The sequence below is a fragment of the Bos indicus genome, chromosome 5, assembly GCF_029378745.1.
Source record: "Bos indicus isolate NIAB-ARS_2022 breed Sahiwal x Tharparkar chromosome 5, NIAB-ARS_B.indTharparkar_mat_pri_1.0, whole genome shotgun sequence".
NCBI classification, from domain to species: Eukaryota; Metazoa; Chordata; class Mammalia; order Artiodactyla; family Bovidae; genus Bos; species Bos indicus.
This window is the reverse complement of record NC_091764.1, coordinates 17,367,303-17,387,783: the sequence shown is the minus strand read 5'-3', so window position 1 is coordinate 17,387,783 and position 20,481 is coordinate 17,367,303.

The window sequence follows — 20,481 nt, the reverse complement described above, 5'->3', positions numbered from 1 at the left end:
GTGTTCACTAGAAGGACTGATGATAAAGCTGAAACTCCAATACTTTGGCCAGCTCATTTAAAGAGTTGACTCATTGGAAAAGACCCTGGGAGGGATTGGGGGCAGGAGAAGAAGGGGACGGCAGAAGATGAGATGGTGGGATGGCATCACTGACTCGATAGACATGAGTTTGAGTGAACTCCGGGAGACGGTGATGGACAGGGAGGCCTGGCGTGCTGTGATTCATGGGTTCGCAGAGTCAGACACGACTGAGCGACTGAACTAACTAACTAACTAATCTACTTTAGCATCTTCAGACATGGCTGAGGGACTTTGTGGTTACCTTCTATTGAATTCAATATTTAAAAAACTAAGATCATGGCATCTGGTTCCATCACTTCATGGCAAATAGAAGGGGAAAAGATGGAACCAGTAACAGATGTTCTTTTCTTGGGCTCTAAGATCATTGCATATGGTGACTGCAGCCATGACATTAGAAGACTATTGCTTCTTAGAAGGAAAGCTACGACAAACCTAGACAGTTTATTAAAAAGCAAAGGTATCACTTTGCCAACAAAGTTGCCTATAGTCAAACTATGGCTTATCCAGTAGTCGTGCATGTACAGATGTGAGAGTTGGACCATAAAGAAGTCTGAGTGTGGAAGAATTGATGCTTTTGATCTGTGGTCCTAGAGAAGACTCTTGAGAGTCCTTTGGACAAAGAGATCATACCAGTCAATTCTAAAGGAAATCAACCCTGAATATTCATTGGAAGAACTGATGCTGAAGCTGAAGCTCCAATACTTTGGTCACCTGATGTGAAGAGCTGAATCACTGGAAAAGACTGATGCTGGGAAAGATTGAAGGCAGAATAAGAGGGTGACAGAGAATGAAGTGGTTGGATGGCATCACCAATTCAATGGACATGACCTTGGGCAAACTCTGGGAGATGGTGAAGGACAGAGAAGCCCTGTGTGCTCTAGTCCATGGGGTTGTAAAGAATTAGACACAACTTGGCAACTTCACAACAATGACAATATTGAATTGGGCAGGACCTCTCCCAGTTCCATCTGCTATGAATTCACATTGAATATTTTCATGTTCTGCTGTTTGGGAGTCTTTCAGAGGCTTTCCTCTGCCTCCCCTGGCTTTGGTACCACATAGGTCTTGTGAGTGATAGTAGTTTGTTTTCACCTGCATGTATGTGGGAGTTTCTGGTTATATCCTGCTGCCTAGATTTGTTATAACTATTGTCCATAAGTTTTTGGCTATGCTATTTATCTGCTTGGTTTATTGTGGGGATTTGGAGATAGTCAAACATTACATAGACACTACCACCAATTGCCACCCTCATGCCCCAGATTCTTGAAAATTTAATAGCTCCTCAGTAAGCTCATAAGAAGTACCTGCTTTGATGCTCTAGGTTGATTTATTTATGAAAGATTCCTTGACCTTCCCTCACTCATCTCTTGCAGGGTTTGTGTAGGCCTCTAACTACTTGTATTAAAACCTTCAGTGTATTTGAATGAATTCTGATATAATTATAATTTGAAAAAAAAAGTTTATTACTACGAATTTGGAAGAAAGATTTTCTTTCTAAAGAAAGTGCTTTAAGTGGTTGGCAGAAATTAATGTCAGTTGTTTGATGCTATAATAAGAGGTAGAACTGAAATTCTAGAGAACAATAATAAAATTTTTATTGATGAGACCTATGAGTTGAAGTTGAAGTGATGAGTGGAAGTGCTAAATTCTCTATTTCCCTCATTTGGAAAAAGTTAGAAGTACTGACTGCATTTAGAGTTGGTTATTTTTAAAAATTTATATAAAAGTAGTCTCAGCGACTTTGAAAGAATCAAATAGCAGGGTTTATTTTGAAGATGGAATGTCTTATCTCATTTATTCATAAGTATCCATAGAAATTTTAAACTATTTCAAGCTATGGTAGGTTATTTATTTAACATAAGTTTCTTGATGTCCTGTTTGATATTTAATTAATAGAAAGTAAATATATATATACAAATTAGTAGAGTAGAATATTTCATAAAAATATATGGTCATTAAAACTCTCAACTCTCAATATTTATTTAAATGTTAGAAATAATAAGAGGTATTAAAGAGACATAATTGCACATATTGTCTATATGTGAAGTTCCAGTGCTTTATAACTTAAATTTTAGCAAATAAAAATACAATTTGATCATTTAAATTTGAAGAGGGACCAAAAAAAAAAATATTTTTTCTTTTCTTTCCCCTCCTGTGTTCTAAAACACTTAAAATAGAAGATAAAAAAGCCAGATAAAATATTTCTTTGCTACTGCAGATGCTGATAACTGTGCTTATGTAGGCATGTGACAGTAATGAGATGCCACATGTGTGCTTAATCATTTAATCCTATCCAACTCTTTGCAATGCCGTGGACTGTAGGTCTCTAGGCTCCTGTGTCCCTGGAATTTTCCAGGCAAGAATACTGGAACTGGGTTGCCATTTCCTACTCCAGGGGCTCTTCCTGACCCAGGGATCAAACTGGCATCTGCTGCATTGGCAGGAAGATTCTTTACCACTGAGCCATGTGGGAAGCCCAAGATACCTAATACTTAATATCAAATTTATAAAGATTTTCACATTGTTACACTTCTCTGTGGTCTGGTCTCTGCCCCTGAAAGATTTATAGTGGGGAGGAACAAAAGACAATGCATGTTTCCCATGGGTTGTTTATTGGGTCCCAAGATTAAGGAAGAGTTGGAGCCATAGCATACCAAGGTCATAATTTCAAACACATGAAGCACATGACTTGTTCTACCTTCAGAGGAGATTAACAGATGAACTGCTACTGCTGCTAAGTCACTTCAGTCATGTCCAACTCTGTGCGACCCCATAGACGGCAGCCCACCAGGCTCCCCTGTCCCTGGGATGCTCCAAGCAAGAACGCTGGAGTGGGGTGCCATTGCATTCTCCATAACAGATGAAGGAGAAGTGTTATACTAGAGAGAAGTAACAGCTAGAAATCAGAGATAGCAGTTTTATTTTGACCACATTGTGATATTTTACTTTAAAACAGTACAGTATTCATTTTGATCATTGATAATTTAGTTTTGAAATTAGGTTTATTAGTAGTTGAATTTAGAGGGATTGGGGAATTAACTGGATGGATGGTTTATTTTCTGCTTTGAGGAATTACATAGTTTTTCTTTTGAAAAGGTGTGAGAGGAAGTTTGAATGGATGTCTTTTTTCTAAGTATATTTTTTCTGTTGCCAACAAAAGTATTTCAAAACTATTTCATTGACATTATATCAACTTACAGTGCTTGAAGAGGGAGCTTAGAGCTTGGGGTATGTTTGGGTTTCTGACAGTTTTGTTCTTTATCCCACAGAAAAAGGATTTTTTAGAAAATATAGACTGATTCCCCAATTTTTTTAAATTTTATTTTATTTTTAAACTTTACATAATTGTATTAGTTTTGCAAATATCAAAATGAATCCATCACAGGTATACATGTGCTCCCCATCCTGAACCCTCCTCCCTCCTCCTTCCCCATACCATCCCTCTGGGTCGTCCCAGTGCACTAGCCCCAAGCATCCAGTATCGTGCATTGAACCTGGACTGGCATCTCGTTTCATACATGATATTTTACATGTTTCAATGCCATTCTCCCAAATCTTCCCACCCTCTCCCTCTCCCACAGAATCCATAAGACTGATTCCCAAATTTTTACCTTCACCCTCTGCTAACCCTTTCAGGTTTTTCAAAGTCAACAAGACTTCAGATCTTGTAGGGCCATAGAGAAACAATATGTGACAGATACCAGAGCTCTTTACACATAAATGGAAAAACACAATCACACAAAAACAATTACTATGTAGTTAAGGGGCTGTGAAAGACACCTTCATCACATTCCTAATTGAATTCCAGAAATAGGCATATGGCAGCATCTTTCTTGACTGTGCACTATTGCTGCTGCTGCTGCTGCTGCTAAGTCGCTTCAGTTGTGTCCGACTCTGTGCGACCCCATAGACGGCAGCCCGTCAAGCTCCCCCGTCCCTGGGATTCTCCAGGCAAGAACACTGGAGTGGGTTGCCATTTCCTTCTCCAATGCATGCAAGTGAAAAGTGAAAGTGAAGTCACATAGTCATGTCCAGCTGTTTGCAACCCCCTGGACTGCAGCCTACCAGGCTCCAGTCTGGTCCATGGGATTTGCCAGGCAAGAGTACTGGAGTGGGGTGCCATTGCCTTCTCCTATTATGTGTACCTAAATCAGACAGTACAGATCTGTGACACTGAGAAGGAGCTTTCAAAAAGCAGAGAAAGCTAGTTTTTATACCATTACTATTTGTCCACAGAAAAATAAATGTTTCAGTTAATTTCTTAGTATGTTGATGGTATGAGTTAAATTTTGAATCATGAAGGTATTTGTGTTGTTATCTAAACAGAATCCCAGAAAGATGAAACTGCTATAGACCTGCTCATTTCCATGCAGACAGAGCTTTAGTCTAGTATGTGACTTGAACACAAAGTTCCAGGATGCTACTGGACAGGGTATGGAAGGCACATTATTACTTCCATGTGCACATATATGTGTGTGTGTCTGTGTGTGTATGTGGGAAATGACTTATTTCTATAAGCTAATATCAAAGCATTAAAACAAAAATATCTTCATGATTCTAATAACTATTTTATGCCTTCAACCTGAATTTTCTTTATGCAGTTCCCCTCCACTTCCAAATATTGTATACTTAATTTTTATCAAAAAATACTTCTTTTACTGTCATATTTTAAAATCTATAGATCATATTTTAATGTTAACCAGAATGCTGGCTTATATTAAACTTAGTCAAAGGTACAATTACATGGAAATATTTGGGTCAGCTTATATATTTTTCTTCACATTTATATGTAATTAAGAACCACACATGGACGAGTTCTTTGCAGATTCATTCATTCATTCAGCTGGTATTTATTGAGACCCTCATATATGTCAAGCATTGTTTTGTCTCCAGAGATACAGTAGTGAACAAAGCTGTTAAAAATCTCCATCTTCTTGGACTGCCTAATTTATGGAATTAAATATACAGAAAAATTTAATCAGCAAAATATATACTATATTAAATGATGAGAAACATTTTGAAGAAAAATAAAATAAGTGAATAGGAACAATGGGCAACCAGAAGCCTCACTGCTGCTGCTGCTGCTAAGTTGCTTCAGTCGTGTCCGACTCTGTGCGACCCCATAGACAGCAGCCCACCAGGCTCCCCTGTCCCTGGGATTCTCCAGGCAAGAACACTGGAGTGGGTTGCCATTTCCTTCTCCAATGCATGAAAGTGAAAAGTGAAAGTGAAGTTGCTCAGTCATGTCTGACTCTTAGTGATCCCATGGACTGCAGCCTACCAGGCTCCTCCGTCCATGGGATTCTCCAGGCAAGAGTACTGGAGTGCATTCTCCGAGAAGCCTCACTAGAAAGGTGATATTTGGGCCAGGATTTAGGAAGGAAACTGTCAAGCCTCACAAATACCTTGGGAAAAAACATTTTAGGCAGAAAGAAGAGCAAATACAAAGGTGGGAACCTGCCTGAGAAGCTCAGAGAAGAGCAAATGAAACACTGAATGCTGTGACTGTAGCAGATTGTATGAGAGTGCGAGTATTGCAAATTGAGTCCAGAAAAGATAAAGAGCAGGGAACTGCAGATGTTATAAGGCCTAGTGGGCACACACGGACACTTAAGCCTTTATGCTATGTGAGATCAGTGTTGGATAGTGTGAGCATCACTGGAGGGTTTTCAGAAAAGAAGTGATGTATTTTCACTAATGATTTTAAAGAATCATGTTATCCACTATACTGACAAGAGATAAGAGGGTTACAGAGGAAGCCAAGAGTCCATTTCAAAGGCAATTTCAGTGACAACAGTTTTCTACATGTTATTTATAAATTAGGGCTTCCCAGGTGGCGCTAGTGGTATGGAATTGGAGGAGATGGCAACCCAGTCCAGTATTCTTGCCTGGAGAATCCCATGAACAGAGGAGCCTGGAGGGCTACAGTCTATGAAGTCACCTAGATGACTGAGCATGCAGGCATGCATGCATACTTATAAATAAATTGTTTTGGATTATAAGAAAAAACAACTATGATCCGTACATAATTATCTGTAGTGGGTGCATTGCATTCCCCCAAAAATTCCATTCACATTCTAATCCCTGGAACCTGTAATGATTGCTTTCCTTGGAAAGAGGGTCTTTCTAGAGTTAAATAAATTAAGGATCTTGAGATGAGGAGATAATCTTGTACTATCCAGGCAGGCCTTAAATTCAATGGCAAGTATCCTTACAAGACACACAAATGATATATATAGAAGTTTACAGAGCCACAAACCTAGGAATAGTGGCTGTCCCTAGTGGAAGCTGCATGAGGCAGGAAACAGATGCTCCCCTAGAGCTCTGCAGGAGGAGTGGCCTGGCCGAAGCCATGGTTTCATACTCTGGCCTTAAGACTGAAAGAGAATAAACTTCTGTTGTGTCAAGCTACTCAGTTGTGGTAATTTATTACGGCAGCCACAGAAAAGTAATAGAACATCAAAATGAAGTTCTTAATGGGTAATTTTTTAATTTTAAGAAATGCTCTCTATTTATATACATAGCACATTTGTTTAACATTTCAAATATCCCCAGTCGGTAGTGACTATTTCTGTTGGATGCACAGAAAATGGCCATGTTTCTATGAAATTTGCTTAGAAATCACCATTTTACTTCCCATCAGTGTGAATTTAATGATTCTAGTACTTCATGTAAATGGTATTATATAGCATTTGTCCTTTTGTGTCTGGCTTACTTCACATAGCATAAGGTTTTCAAGGTTTATTTGTACATTAGCATGTATCAGAATTTCCTTCCTCTTTAATTACTGATGAATCTTGTAACAAGATGCTGAATGGGACTTTCTTTGCAACCTGGAAATTTGACTAAAGGCTTGTATTCAAATACAAAGGGCACAAAGTAGTTCATATCCTAAAAAGAGCCCCAATACCACACCAGCTAACACATCCCTTCAGGATTTAGTAAGAGACTACAAAATTGGCCCTTTTATTACTGTATCATCTTTCCCATGGCTTTCCATTCTGGTATACATTTTCATATTCAGAGTTCTATATGTTTAATTACAGTGAGTTAGGATTCATTGGTTTACAAGAGAATTGTAACCAGTGTAACTTTTCCCTCTCTTCTGCATGCTTGCACTCTGCAACCCCAATCAATGCCAAGTAAGTAGGTTGCCAGGAAAATCTCTTGTGAATATCATAATAGCTGTGACATGGATCAGTTCAGTTCAGCCACTCAATTGTGTCTGACTCTTTGTGACACCATGAACTGTGGCGCACCAGACTTCCCTGTCCTTCACCATTTCCTGGAGCTTGCTCAAACTCATGCCCATCGAGTCAGTGATGCCATCCATCCATCTCATCCTCTGTCATCCCCTTCTCCTCCTGCTTTCAATCTTTCCTAGCATCAGGGTTTTTTCCAGTGAGTCAGTTCTTCGCATCAGGTGGTCAAAGTATTGACCACTTAAGGTTCAGCATCAGTCCTTCCAATGAATATTCAGGACTGATTTCCTTTAGGATTGACTGGTTTGAGCTCCTTGTTGTCCAAGGGACTCTCATGACGTGGATATGGACTCTTATGACATGGATAGAACAGCAATATATTCTCAAGTTGGATTTTGACAGCAAGCTTGTGATTTGCTCTGTGTATCCTTGAAGAGGACTGCAGAAAAATGAGAGGTTGAGAGAGAGGATACAGTGTAAACCATTGTTCCTCCCATCATGTGCTGAGTCAAGGATATATAAACTTAAGATGGCTGTTACAAAAATAAGGTTTGAAGCATCTTGCAAGACCTGACCTAAGAGGGAAGGCTCACAGGTAGGGAAAACCCAGAATCAAGAGGCCATAGGGCAGATTTTTGTTGAGGGTAGTTGAAGTTGTCCAGAGATGACAAACTAGATCACATTTTTCCTTCTGAGGAATATGTGGAAGGGAGATGTCTGCCATGTACCTCTTGCATGTTCCATGCAATAACTGACTGTCTAGTCTGTCTCATAAAAGATATTGATAACCTGTGAGTGTGAGTAAAATAAAACCACAACACCTAGTTGATTAAAAAGAAAAGTTTGATCTTTTCCCTGATTCAACAGTGGCCTCAATACATATTTAAGGGAATTGGCTATATAGGAGGTATATCTGTCTGACTATCACTAGAGAAACAGAACCAGTAGGAAATTTAATGGAAGAGATTAGTCTCCATAATTGTGAGGTCTGGCCAGGCAGTTTGGAAATCTGAAGGTCAACTGTTGGGAAGAGTAGACTGAAACTCTCAGGCACAAATTGAAGCTGGATCCACAAGTCAAATTTCTTCTTAAAGGAAGCCCCAGTTTTTCTTATAAGGCCTTTTAATTGATTGATTCAGGTCCATCCATATTATGTAGGTTAAATTTGCTTATGTAACTGATTATGGACTTTAATCACATTTATAAAATACCTTCACAGCAATACCTAGTGTTTGATTAAATAACTGGTGACTATAGTTTAACCAAGCTGACACACAAAATGGACCATGATTGCATCAAAAGGATAAAATAACCAAGAATAAACAAACAAACAACAACAAACAAACAAAACAAAAAACAAAAAACTGGCCATTACAGGAGGAGCAAAAGTATATTACCATGTTCTAAAAGTCCCTCAGGGTCATCCCAGTGCACCAGCCCTGAGCACCCTGGCTCATGCATCAACCTGGACTGGTGATCTGTTTCATATATGATAATATACCTGTTTGGAATGGGGAGGGAGGTGGGAGGGGGTTTCAGGATGGGGAACACATGTACACCCATGGCTGATTCATGTCAATGTATGGCAAAAACCACTACAATATTGTAAAGTAATTAGCCTCCAATTGAAACAAATAATTTAAAAAAAAAATAAACAGAAAAAAATTTAAAAAATAAATAAATAAATAAAAGTCCCTCAGACTGAAACATAGTAAATCTTGGACATAAATGAAAATATAAGGTAAAATTTTGAATGGTACTAAGTTGGTTTAATATTTTCTTTTACCTGAAAATGATTTGAAGATTAAGCCATCTGCCAAACATAGCCTTAAAAGACAAGGTACCTCATTTAAAGATGTATTGAACATGCACTATCATATGGATTGTTCTCTGTGATTTAGATGGATCACAGAATGAAACAAAGACCATTGTAATCATGGATATTACACTATAATGGGAAAAGCTAAATAACAGATAATAAACATAAAAATAAGTAAGTTGGGACTTCCTTGGTGATCCAGTGGTTGAAAATCTGTCTGCCAATGTAGAGGACATGGATTTGACTCCAGCTCTGGAAAGATTTGGGCTTCTCTGATAGCTCAGTTGGTAAAGAATCTGTCTGCAATGCAGGAAACCCTGGTTTTATTTCTAGGTTGGGAAGATCTGCTGGAGAAGGGATAGCTACCCACTCCAGTATTCTTGGGCTTCCTTTGTGGCTCAGCTGGTAAAGACTTCGGCTGCAATGCAGGAGACCTGGGTTTGATCCCTGGGTTTGGAAGATCTCCTGGGGAAGGAAAGGCTACCCCCTCCAGTTATTCTGGCCTAGAGAATTCCATGGATTGTATAGCCCATGGGGTCACAAAGAGTGACATGACTGAGTGACTTTCACTCACTGGGAAGATCCTACTTCTGCTTCATTGACTACACTAAAGTCTTTGACTATCTAGATCACAAAAAACTGTGGAAAATTTTTAAAGATGAGAATACCAGATCACCTTACCTGCCATCTGAGAAACCTGTATGCAGGTTAAGAAGCAACAGTTAGAACCAGACATGGAACAACTGGTTCCAAATTGGGAAAGCAGTACATCAAGGCTGTATATTGTTACCCTGCTTATTTAACTTGTATGCAGAATACATCATGGGAATTTCTGGGCTGGATGAAGCACAAGCTGGAATCAAGATTGCTGGGAGAAATATAAATAACCTCAGATATGCAGATGACACCACCCTTATGGTAGAAAGTGAAGAAGAACTAAAGAGCCTCTTGATGAAGGTGAAATAGAAGAGTGAAACACCTGACTTAGCTCAACATTCAAAAAACACAGTCATGACATTCAACCCATCACTTCATGGCAAATAGATGGGGAAACAATGGAAACAGTGACAGATTTTATTTTCTTGGGCTCCAAAATCACTGCAGATGGTGACTGCAGCCATGAAATTAAAAGACACTTGCTTCTTGGAAGAAAAGCAATGACAAACCTAGATAGCATATTAAAAAGCAGAGACATTACTTTGCCAGCAAAGATCTATATAGTCAAAGCTATGGTTTTTCCAGTAATCATGTATGGATGTGAGAGGGGAACAATAAATAAGGCTGAGCACCAAAGAATTGATGCCTTCAAACTGTGGTGCTGGAGAAGACTCTTGAGAGTCCCTTAGACAGCAAGGAGATCCAACTAGACCATACTAAAGGATATCAGTCCTGAATATTCATTTGAAGGACTCATGCTGAAGCTGGAGATCCAGTTTTTGGCTACCTGAAGTGCAGACTCATTGGAAAAGACCCTGATGCTGGAAAAGATTGAGGGCAGGAGAAAGAGGGAGCACCAGAGGATGAGGTGGTTGGATGACATCACTGACTCAATGGATGTGAGTTTGAGCAAACTCTGGGGGATGGTGAAGGACAGGGAACCCTGGTGTGCTACAGTCCATAGAGTCACAAAGAGTTGGACATGACTGAGCAACTGAACAACAGCAACTGGGAAGATTTCTCATGCCACAGGACAACTAAGCCCACAACTACTGAGCCTGATTGTGGCAACTACTGAAGCATGTGTGCCCTACAGCCCATGCTCTGCAAGAGACGATTTTTCAATGAGAAGCCCATGCACTGAAAACTAGAAAGTAGCCCCAGGTTGCCACAACTAGAAGAAGTACGTGTACCACAATGAAGATCCAGCACCGCCAAAAATAAACAAATAAATTAATTTAAAAATGAATCACAGATACGAATTGCAGTCATTTGAAAAAATAAGTAAGTTGCATTCTGTGTTAGAAGATGAAAAATGTTATGGAAAAAAAGAATATAAATATAAATATATATATAAATATATATATATAGCAAGATGAAGGAAATCAGGTATTTCATAGGGAGAACAGCTTCATTTTTAAATAGACTAGTCAAAGTGGACCTTAATGAGAAGATGGGGTTTAAACAAACACTTAGAGGTCAAAGACTTAGAGTCAAACAACATTTCAGAAAGAGAAAACAGCTATACAAAGTTCTATGAAAATAGCATGATTACCATGTTTATGGGAGAACAAAGAAATCAGGAAGACAAGAGAGGGAGAAGAGAGCAGATGTATAAGCAGGATGAGGATGGAAAGTTTGAGGTTATGTGGTCATTATAGACCCTTGTAAGAGTGTTGGCATTGTATCTACTATAGGGTTTTGAACAGAGTAATGACTTTAGCATTGTATGGTTGAAAGCTATGATTGGGAAACATATAAAATATTTTGTGTTTATACCCCCTGTCCATCCTTTCCTTCAATCTGCCTATTCTGTAAAATGGTTGTATACACATACATATATACATGTATACATACATAGTCAAAGAGGAAACCAGCATTTTTGCAGGAATTAAAGATCTTCTAGTTTCCAAATATTCACAATTTAATTTTCTAACAAGATGAAACAATTGAGTATTTAAGAGACTTTAACTCTTTATCTATACTAGATACCAATGTTCCTTATGTTAGCCACTAAGTGGTGTCCAACTCTTTTGCGACCCCATGGACTATAGCCCACCAGGCTCCTCTGTCCATAAAATTTCCCAGGCAAGAATACTGTAGTGGGTTGCATTCCCTTCCCCAAGGGATCTCCCCAACCCAAGGATTGAACCCACATCTCCTTCACTGGAGGCGGATTCTTTACCACTGGGCCACCACATAATAACAACTCAGCTTGTAAACATGATTAGTAATTAAAAGGACACAACTGCCATGCAAAAAGCCATTAAAGCTTAAAACAACTATAATTCTAGCTGGAAAGAGTGAAAGTTGCTGCAGAATTAAAGGATCCTGAGGAAAAGTGACATTTTTGAATTTTTGATTTGTGTAAAGCCCCTGAATAGTTTAGTGGCAAGAGGAGTTTCCCCCATCTACCCTTGGATTCATATTGCATCCCTAAATGTCAGCATGGTGGTGACAAGGCCGCTGTAGCCCAACTGACCTTGAGGATACTCAGCATAGAACCAAAGAAAAGTGAAAGTGAAGTCGCCCAGTCCTGTCCGATCTTAGCCTACCAGGCTCCTCCGTCTGTAGGATTCTTCAGGCAAGAATATTGGAGTGGGTTGCCATTTCCTTCTCCAGGGATCGAACCCGGGTCTCCTGCATTGCAGGCAGACACTTTACCATCTGAGCCACCAGCGAAGCTCATAGAACCAAAAAGTAGAATCAAAAGATGGAAGCAGGACTTGGTGCTTTCACCCATTGGCTCTTGCTCTCAAGATGAACTCTGATTAAGATGTCAAGTTTGTATTTTCAGTAAGAATCCCCAGTGTTGCAGTCAGAGCCTGGGGACACTTAACACATTATTTGTAGAGTCAATTGATGATGTGTAAATAGAAAAAGGGTATACGTGTGTGTATACACACACGTAAATAGAAAAAAGGTATAAGTATAGCCTGACTTATAAGATGGGTGGGTCAATTTCACATTAATAAAAATATTTTCTCAAATCATTTATGTCTCTGGAAATCAAGAGCCTCCACATTAAATAGTTTAGAATTATGAATGAAATTAGAGTTTTTCATGTGTCTTTAGAACTTAAAGCCTGGGCAAACCTCTGTATAGGTGTTTATTTATCTGCTTCACAAAAACTCTTCTTCCTGGCAAATCCAATAGAATACCTCAAACATCTAAAACTTTTGAAGAAGATCAACTTCTAAACATACTAGCCAGGAGAAGACCTTTGTGAATTTTGTGTAAGGGAGGGAAGGATCCAGCTAAATAATAAGAAAATGAAAAGCAAATCTTCACAATTGAGCCCTGGTCCTCAGTACAGTTTTTCTCTGTTGAAACTCAGCACAAAATTTAACGGCAGCAATGTTTGTGAACTAAAGATGCAGCCTATTTCACATGTGAGACCACTTGCTTAACTTTAAACTTTGAAACTCATATTATTTAGAAACTGCTGTGGTACATGTATGTGAACTTACATTGGATTGCCCATTAACTCAAACAATAATTTAAGTTTTCAGAGAAATTACCTTTTCTCTTCTTAGGTGATATGTCAAAAATTTTAAGTAATTTTATTTTGGATTACAGAATAAATGTCAATCTTTAAAAAGACTGTTTTTAAGCATTGATTTCTCCTTGATCTGAGAAGGAATAAGGAACAAAGAGAATCATGAAAAGCATACCAATATAGCATCCAGCAGTTAGGAAAAAAATATTTAAAATATCTGCTACCATTTTTTTTTTCAATATGGCTCAAATTACTAGGGGAGAAAAAGGAATCATTAATGCATTATTGCCTGAGTGATGGTCCATATATGGTGCCCTCTGCTCTAGCCCAGGCAGGCATGATTACAGAGTGTTTGTTCTTTTAGCTGTATGGTACTTGAGAATGTCATAAACGTTATATAGATACTAAGCCTTCCATCCATTTTCACTGCCTTTTTCCCGTGCAAAATGACATGCTAAGTTCTGTCACCTGGGGGTAGTTATAATAATCACAGCTGCTGATATTGCCAAAGGCAGGAACAGAACTGGATCAAGGAAAATGTGACCCCAAGTACATGACTTTAGCTTCAGTTGTGACAGCTAATGGAATCACTGCCGGAGGAGAATGAGTCCCCTGACCAAACTCACCCTGATTTGTTATCTGATTAAAAAATGTCTAGTGGAGGGAAAAGGCAACACTTGTGGGCATGGTTGGCTGTTGCACACAAATTTGATGATTGAGAATTGATAATGATCCTTGAGATGCTGAAGGCAGTGGGATCTTACATAAACTTTAGAATATGCTACATGTTGATAACATGACTGTTAGAGCTTATATTTTCACGGCAGAAATAAAGGCCAGAGATGCAGAATTGTAAAGACCTCCCCCCACCACAACACTTCACCATGATTAAGAAGTACATTACAGAATGGAGATAAATATGCAGTAGCCACCACCACACCCTCATTCTGTGATTCAGATTACAGCTTTTAAACTTACCTTACCAAATATAAAATAGATAGCCAACTAGGAATTTTCTGTATGGCTTAGGAAAGTCAAACAGGGGCTGTGTATCAACCTAGAGGGGTGATATGGGTAGGGAGATGGGAGGGAGGTTCAAAAGGGAGGGGATATATGTATACCTATGGCTGAGTCATGTTGAGGTTTGACAGAAAACAACAAAATTCTGTAAAACAAATATCCTTCAATAAAAAAATAAATTTAAAAGGAAAAAAAATTAAATTTATACTTGAATACAGCCAGAGGGCTTTCCCAAGAGCCACCCTGTGATCAGTAGACAAGGTTTTGTGATCTCAGGCAGAGGAGACTGCTTGTGATACTCCTCAGATAAAGGGAAGTGAATCTTGAGTTAGTAAAGGTCAGAAAGACTGTTAGAAACTTAAACTTATAATATGCGTGAAAACAGTTACATTGTTTAATCAAATGTGTAGGCTCAATTACTATGTTGGGACTTCTTTCCACTGACAACACCCATGTATTACAGAGGAACTGATTTCCTCATTAATGTGTTGATAATTTTTTTCTAAAACCCGAGTTTTCACATCAAAAAAGTGCATTTTTATTTAAGTCTGAACACTTCTTCAGTTATTACTTTATTATAGAAATTCTGTTGAAACAGAAAATATTTATTTTTTGGAATTTAGAGTTATTGGCTGTGACTGGTGAATGACCAGATGTATGAGAAAGCCCATCTGATATTGTTGTGAAGCCTGTAATCTTACTCAGGAGTCAGTTAGGTTTTTCTTTTCCAGTAACATTTGAGCAACAGTTGAGTCTTTGGAGAAAGGAGATGAGTTGATTGCTTTGAAAATCAATATTCATTTGGTTGAATACAGTCAGAGAAGTTTCATGTCAATATTCAAAGTGTACTTGCTACCATACTACGGGCTTAGATTACTAGATTCTGAGTCAATGTTAACAAATGATAGTCTTCATAACGCTGCTGCTGCTACTAAGTTGCTTCAGTCGTGTCTGACTCTGTGCGACCCCATAGACGGCAGCCCACCAGGCTCCCCCGACCCTGGGATTCTCCAGGCAAGAACACTGGAGTGGGTTGCCATTTCCTTCTCCAATGCATGAAAGTGAAAAGTGAAAGTGAAGTCGCTCGGTCGTGTCCGAGGTCGTGTCCGACTCTTAGCGACCCCATGGACTGCAGCCCACCAGGCTCCTCCATCCATGGGATTTTCCAGGCAAGAGTACTAGAGTGGGGTACCATTGCCTTCTCCGCTTCATAATGCTACTTACTATTAATTATCTTTCTTAAAAAATGAGAAATTTACAATCTGTAATGTTACAAAGTCTTTCCTGATGGAAGTTACATATATATGCATTTCATTTATTCAACAAAGAGGTATTAAAAAACTACCGCACAATTTCACTTATCTCACACGCTAGTAAAGTAATGCTCAAAATTCTCCAAGCCAGGCTTCAGCAATATGTGAACCGTGAACTTCCTGATGTTCAAGCTGGTTTTAGAAAAGGCAGAGGAACCAGAGATCAAATTGCTAACATCTGCTGGATCATGGAAAAAGCAAGAGAGTTCCAGAAAAACATCTATTTCTGCTTTATTGACTATGCCAAAGCCTTTGACTGTGTGGATCACAATAAACTGTGGAAAATTCTGAAAGAGTTGGGAATACCAGACCACCTGATCTGTCTCTTGAGAAATTTGTATGCAGGTCAGGAAGCAACAGTTAGAACTAGACATGGAACAACAGACTGGTTCCAAATAGGAAAAGGAGTTCATCAAGGCTATATATTGTCACCCTGTTTATTTAACTTATATGCAGAATACATCAAGAGAAACGCTGGACTGGAAGAAACACAAGCTGGAATCAAGATTGCTGGGAGAAATATCAGTAACCTCAGATATGCAGATGACACCACCCTTATGGCAGAAAGTGAAGAGGAACTCAAAAGCCTCTTGATGAAAGTGAAAGAGGAGAGTGAAAAAGTTGGCTTAAAGCTCAACATTCAGAAAACAAAGATCATGGCATCTGGTCCTATCACTTCATGGGAAATAGATGGGAAAACAGTGGAAACGGTGTCAGACTTTATTTTTTATGGGCTCCAAAATCACTGCAGATGGTGACTGCAGCCATGAAATTAAAAGACGCTTACTCCTTGGAAGGAAAGTTATGACCAACCTAGATAGCATATTCAAAAGCAGAGACATTACTTTGCCAACAAAGGTTCGTCTAGTCAAGGCTATGGTTTTTCCTGTGGTCATGTATGGATGTGAGAGTTGGACTGTGAAGAAGGCTGAGCACCGAAGAATTGATGCTTTTGAACTGTGGTGTTGGAGAAGACTCTTGAGAGTCCCTTGGACTGCAAGGAGATCCACCCAGTCCATTCTGAAGGAGATCAGCCCTGGGATTTCTTTGGAAGGAATGATGCTAAAGCTGAAACTCCAGTACTTTGGTCACCACATGCGAAGAGTTTACTCACTGGAAAAGACTCTGGTGCTGGGAGGGATTGGGGGCAAGAGGAGAAGGGGACAACAGAGGATGAGATGGCTGGATGGCATCACTGACTCGATGGACATGAGTCTCAGTGAACTCCGGGAGTTGGTGACGAACAAGGAGGCCTGGCGTGCTGTGATTCGTGGGGTCGCAAAGAGTTGGACACGACTGATCTGATCTGATTATGCAAGAAAATGTATAATTGGTAAGCAGGTACCAAGATAGATGAAATGTTTCTTGTCCGCAGGAAGTTTATGATATAGAGATATATTCCCATTCCAATGATACAGGTAGTAAAAAAATAAGGTTATAGACTTAAAATTTTAAATAGTACTTATTAGTTTATTAAAATTGGCACATATGAAGGATGAAGGGGAACACTCACACACGTATCTTTTAATCATGTTTCAAGATTTTCTATTATAAAAATAGAAAACCCATAAAATTCACACCTTAGGACTCTGTTTAAAAATTGTCTTGTGATATATAGGGATGACTGGGGCAATGGGGTAAGACTGGTTAGATTTAGAAAAGGCTGATATTCCAGACACAAGATAAGATGTCGGCTTCAAAATGTTTTCCACAGATGTTCAAGCTGGTTTTACAAAGGGCAGAGGAACCAGAGATCAAATTTCCAACATCCACTGGATCATGGAAAAAGCAAGAGAGTTCCAGAAAAACATCTATTTCTGCTTTATTGACTATGCCAAAGCCTTTGACTGTGTGGATCACAAGAAACTGTGGAAAATTCTGAAAGAAATGGGAATACCAGACCACCTGACCTACTTCTTGAGAAACCTATATGCATATCAGGAAGCAACAGTTAGAACTAGACATGGAACAACAGACTGGTTCCATATAGGAAAGGGAGTCCGTCAAGGCTGTATACTGTCACCCTGGTTATTTAACTTATATGCAGAGTAAATCACGAGAAACGCTGGGCTGGAAGAAGCACAAGCTAGAATTAAGACTGCCGGGAGAAATATCAATCACCTCAGATATGCAGATGACACCACCCTTATGGCAGAAACTGAAGAGGAACTCAAAAGCCTCTTGATGAAAGTGAAAGAGGAGAGTGAAAAAGTTGGCTTAAAGCTCAACATTCAGAAAACGAACATCATGGCATCTGGTCCCATCACTTCATGGCAAATAGATGGGGAAACAGTGGAAACAGGGTCAGACTTTATTTTTTGGGGCTCCAAAATCACTGCAGATGGTGACCACGGCCATGAAATTAAAAGACACTTTCTCCTTGGAAGGAAAGTTATGACCAACCTAGATAGCATATTGAAAAGCAAAGACATTACTTTGCCAACAAAGGTTTGTCTAGTCAAGGCTATGGTTTTTCCAGTGATGATGTATGGATGTGAGAGTTGCACTGTGAAGAAAGCTGAGCGCTGAAGAATTGATACTTTTGATCTGTGGTGTTGGAGAAGACTCTTGAGAGTCCCTTGGACTGCAAGGAGATCCAACCAGTCCATTCTAAAGGAGATCAGCCCTGGGTGTTCTTTGGAAGGAATGATGTTAAAGTTGAAACTCCAGTCCTTTGGCCACCTCATGCGAAGAGTTGACTCATTGGAAAAGACTCTGATGCTGGTAGGGATTGGGGGCAGGAGAAGGGGACGACAGAGGATGAGATGGCTGGATGGCATCACTGACTCAATGGACAGGAGTTTGAGTGAACTCTGTGAGATGGTGATGGACAGGAGGCCGAGCGTGCTGCAATTCATGGGATCACAAATAGTTGGACATGACTGAGCGATTGAACTTACCTGAACTGAACTGAAAGTGTACTCTTTACATACTAATATATTTCAAAGCTAGCATAGTGTCATCCAATAAAGCATAAGATATGTAAAAGTTTCTTGAAGATATAAATATTTATTTTTCTACTGAAGAATTTGTGACTTTCATTGTTACAGTGGCTGATTTCTTCATCAACGGTAGTATATTGTGAGTAGGGAAAGCTGAACTATCTGGATCCTGCCAAAGCTCATTTCCACCGGATATTCTTGCTGTAACCTGTGCCTGGAATATTTTTTTCAGAAGTCCAATTGCACTTTTCCTTACTTCTTTCAGCTCTGAGCTTAAACAGGAAGCTGCTGCTGAAGTACTACTGAAAGTATTCCCATCTATCTCCCACCTCAACTCTGTTTATGCTACTTTGTTTCATTTTTTATCTTAGAATTCCTTAGATTCCAAAATTATATTCTTTACACGTTAAGTGAAGTAAGTCAGACAGAGAAAGCAAATACTCTATGATTTCACTTTTATACGGAATCTAAAAAAAAAAAAAGAAACAAAAAAACAGAAAGAGTTATAGACAGAGAGAACAAATGGGTGGTTGCCAGAGGGGAAAGAAGTGGTAGGAGGAGAGAAATATCTGAGGGAGAGTATAATGAGTATCAGTTCAGTTCAGTTCATTTCAGTCACTCAGTCTGGTCTGACTCTGCGACCCCATGGACTGCAGCATGCCAGGCTTCCCTGTCCATCACCAACTCCCAGAACTTGCTCAAACTCATGTCCATCGAGTTGGTGATGCAGGTATGCATCCTTTAATTATAAAAGAAGAGATAATAAAGGTTTTAAGAAGACTTTCTTGAGTCTTTTGATACAGCATGTGTCCTAAATATTACAAATGTAAAGTTTGTAATATTACAAATAAAGTTTACTTAATATATTATAAAGTACTATATATTAATGTGGGATTTGTTTACTTGAGTTTGGAAACACTATTGAGGTCCTTTAGAAGGACATTAATAGCAAAAGATAAACAAGTGATTTTATAAGTACATTCCTATACCAACACATAAATTTTTTGTTCAAACATGTAATGCGATAAATAGTTTCTGTCAAACATGCAATATGTAGTGGAGGAGAATATAGATTTATGGTATGGTGGTTTGTGTTTACTTTTCATTTTGATGCAAACTTCTAAAATACCTTTCAACATGGAACTTTAACCATGAACAAGTAGGAACATAAGTTATAGATTCATAATAAATGCAGACTATTGACTAGCAAACACCCTCTTCCAACAACACAAGAGAAAGGTCTACACATGGACATCACCAGATGGTCAACACCAAAATCAGATTGATTATATTCTTTGCAGCCAAAGATGGAGAAGTTCTATACACTCAACAAAAACAAGACCGGGAGCTGACTGTGGCTCAGATCATGAACTCCTTATTGCCAAATTCAGACTTAAATTGAAGAAAGTAGGAAAACCACTAGACTATTCAGGTATGACCTAAATCAAATTCCTTATGATTATACAGTGGAAGTGAGAAATAGATTTAAGGGACTAAATGTAATAGATAGAGTGCCTGATGAACTATGGACGGAGGTTCGTGACATTGTACAGGAGACAGGGATCAAGACCATCCCCAGGAAAAAGAAATGCAAAAAAGCAAAACGGCTGTCTGGGGAGGCCTTACAAATAAATAGCTGTGAAAAGAAGAGAAGCGAAAAGCAAAGGAGAAAAAGAAAGATATAAACATCTGAATGCAGAGTCCCAAAGAATAGCAAGGAGAGATAAGAGAGCCTTCCTCAGCGATCAATGCAAAGAAATAGAGGAAAACAACAGAATGGGAAAGACTAGAGATCTCTTCAAGAAAATTAGACATACCAAAGGAACATTTCATGCAAAGATGGGCTTGATAAAGGACAGAAATGGTATGGACCTAACAGAAGCAGAAGATATTAACAAGAGTTGGCAAGAATACACAGAAGAACTGTACAGAAAAGATCTTCATGAGA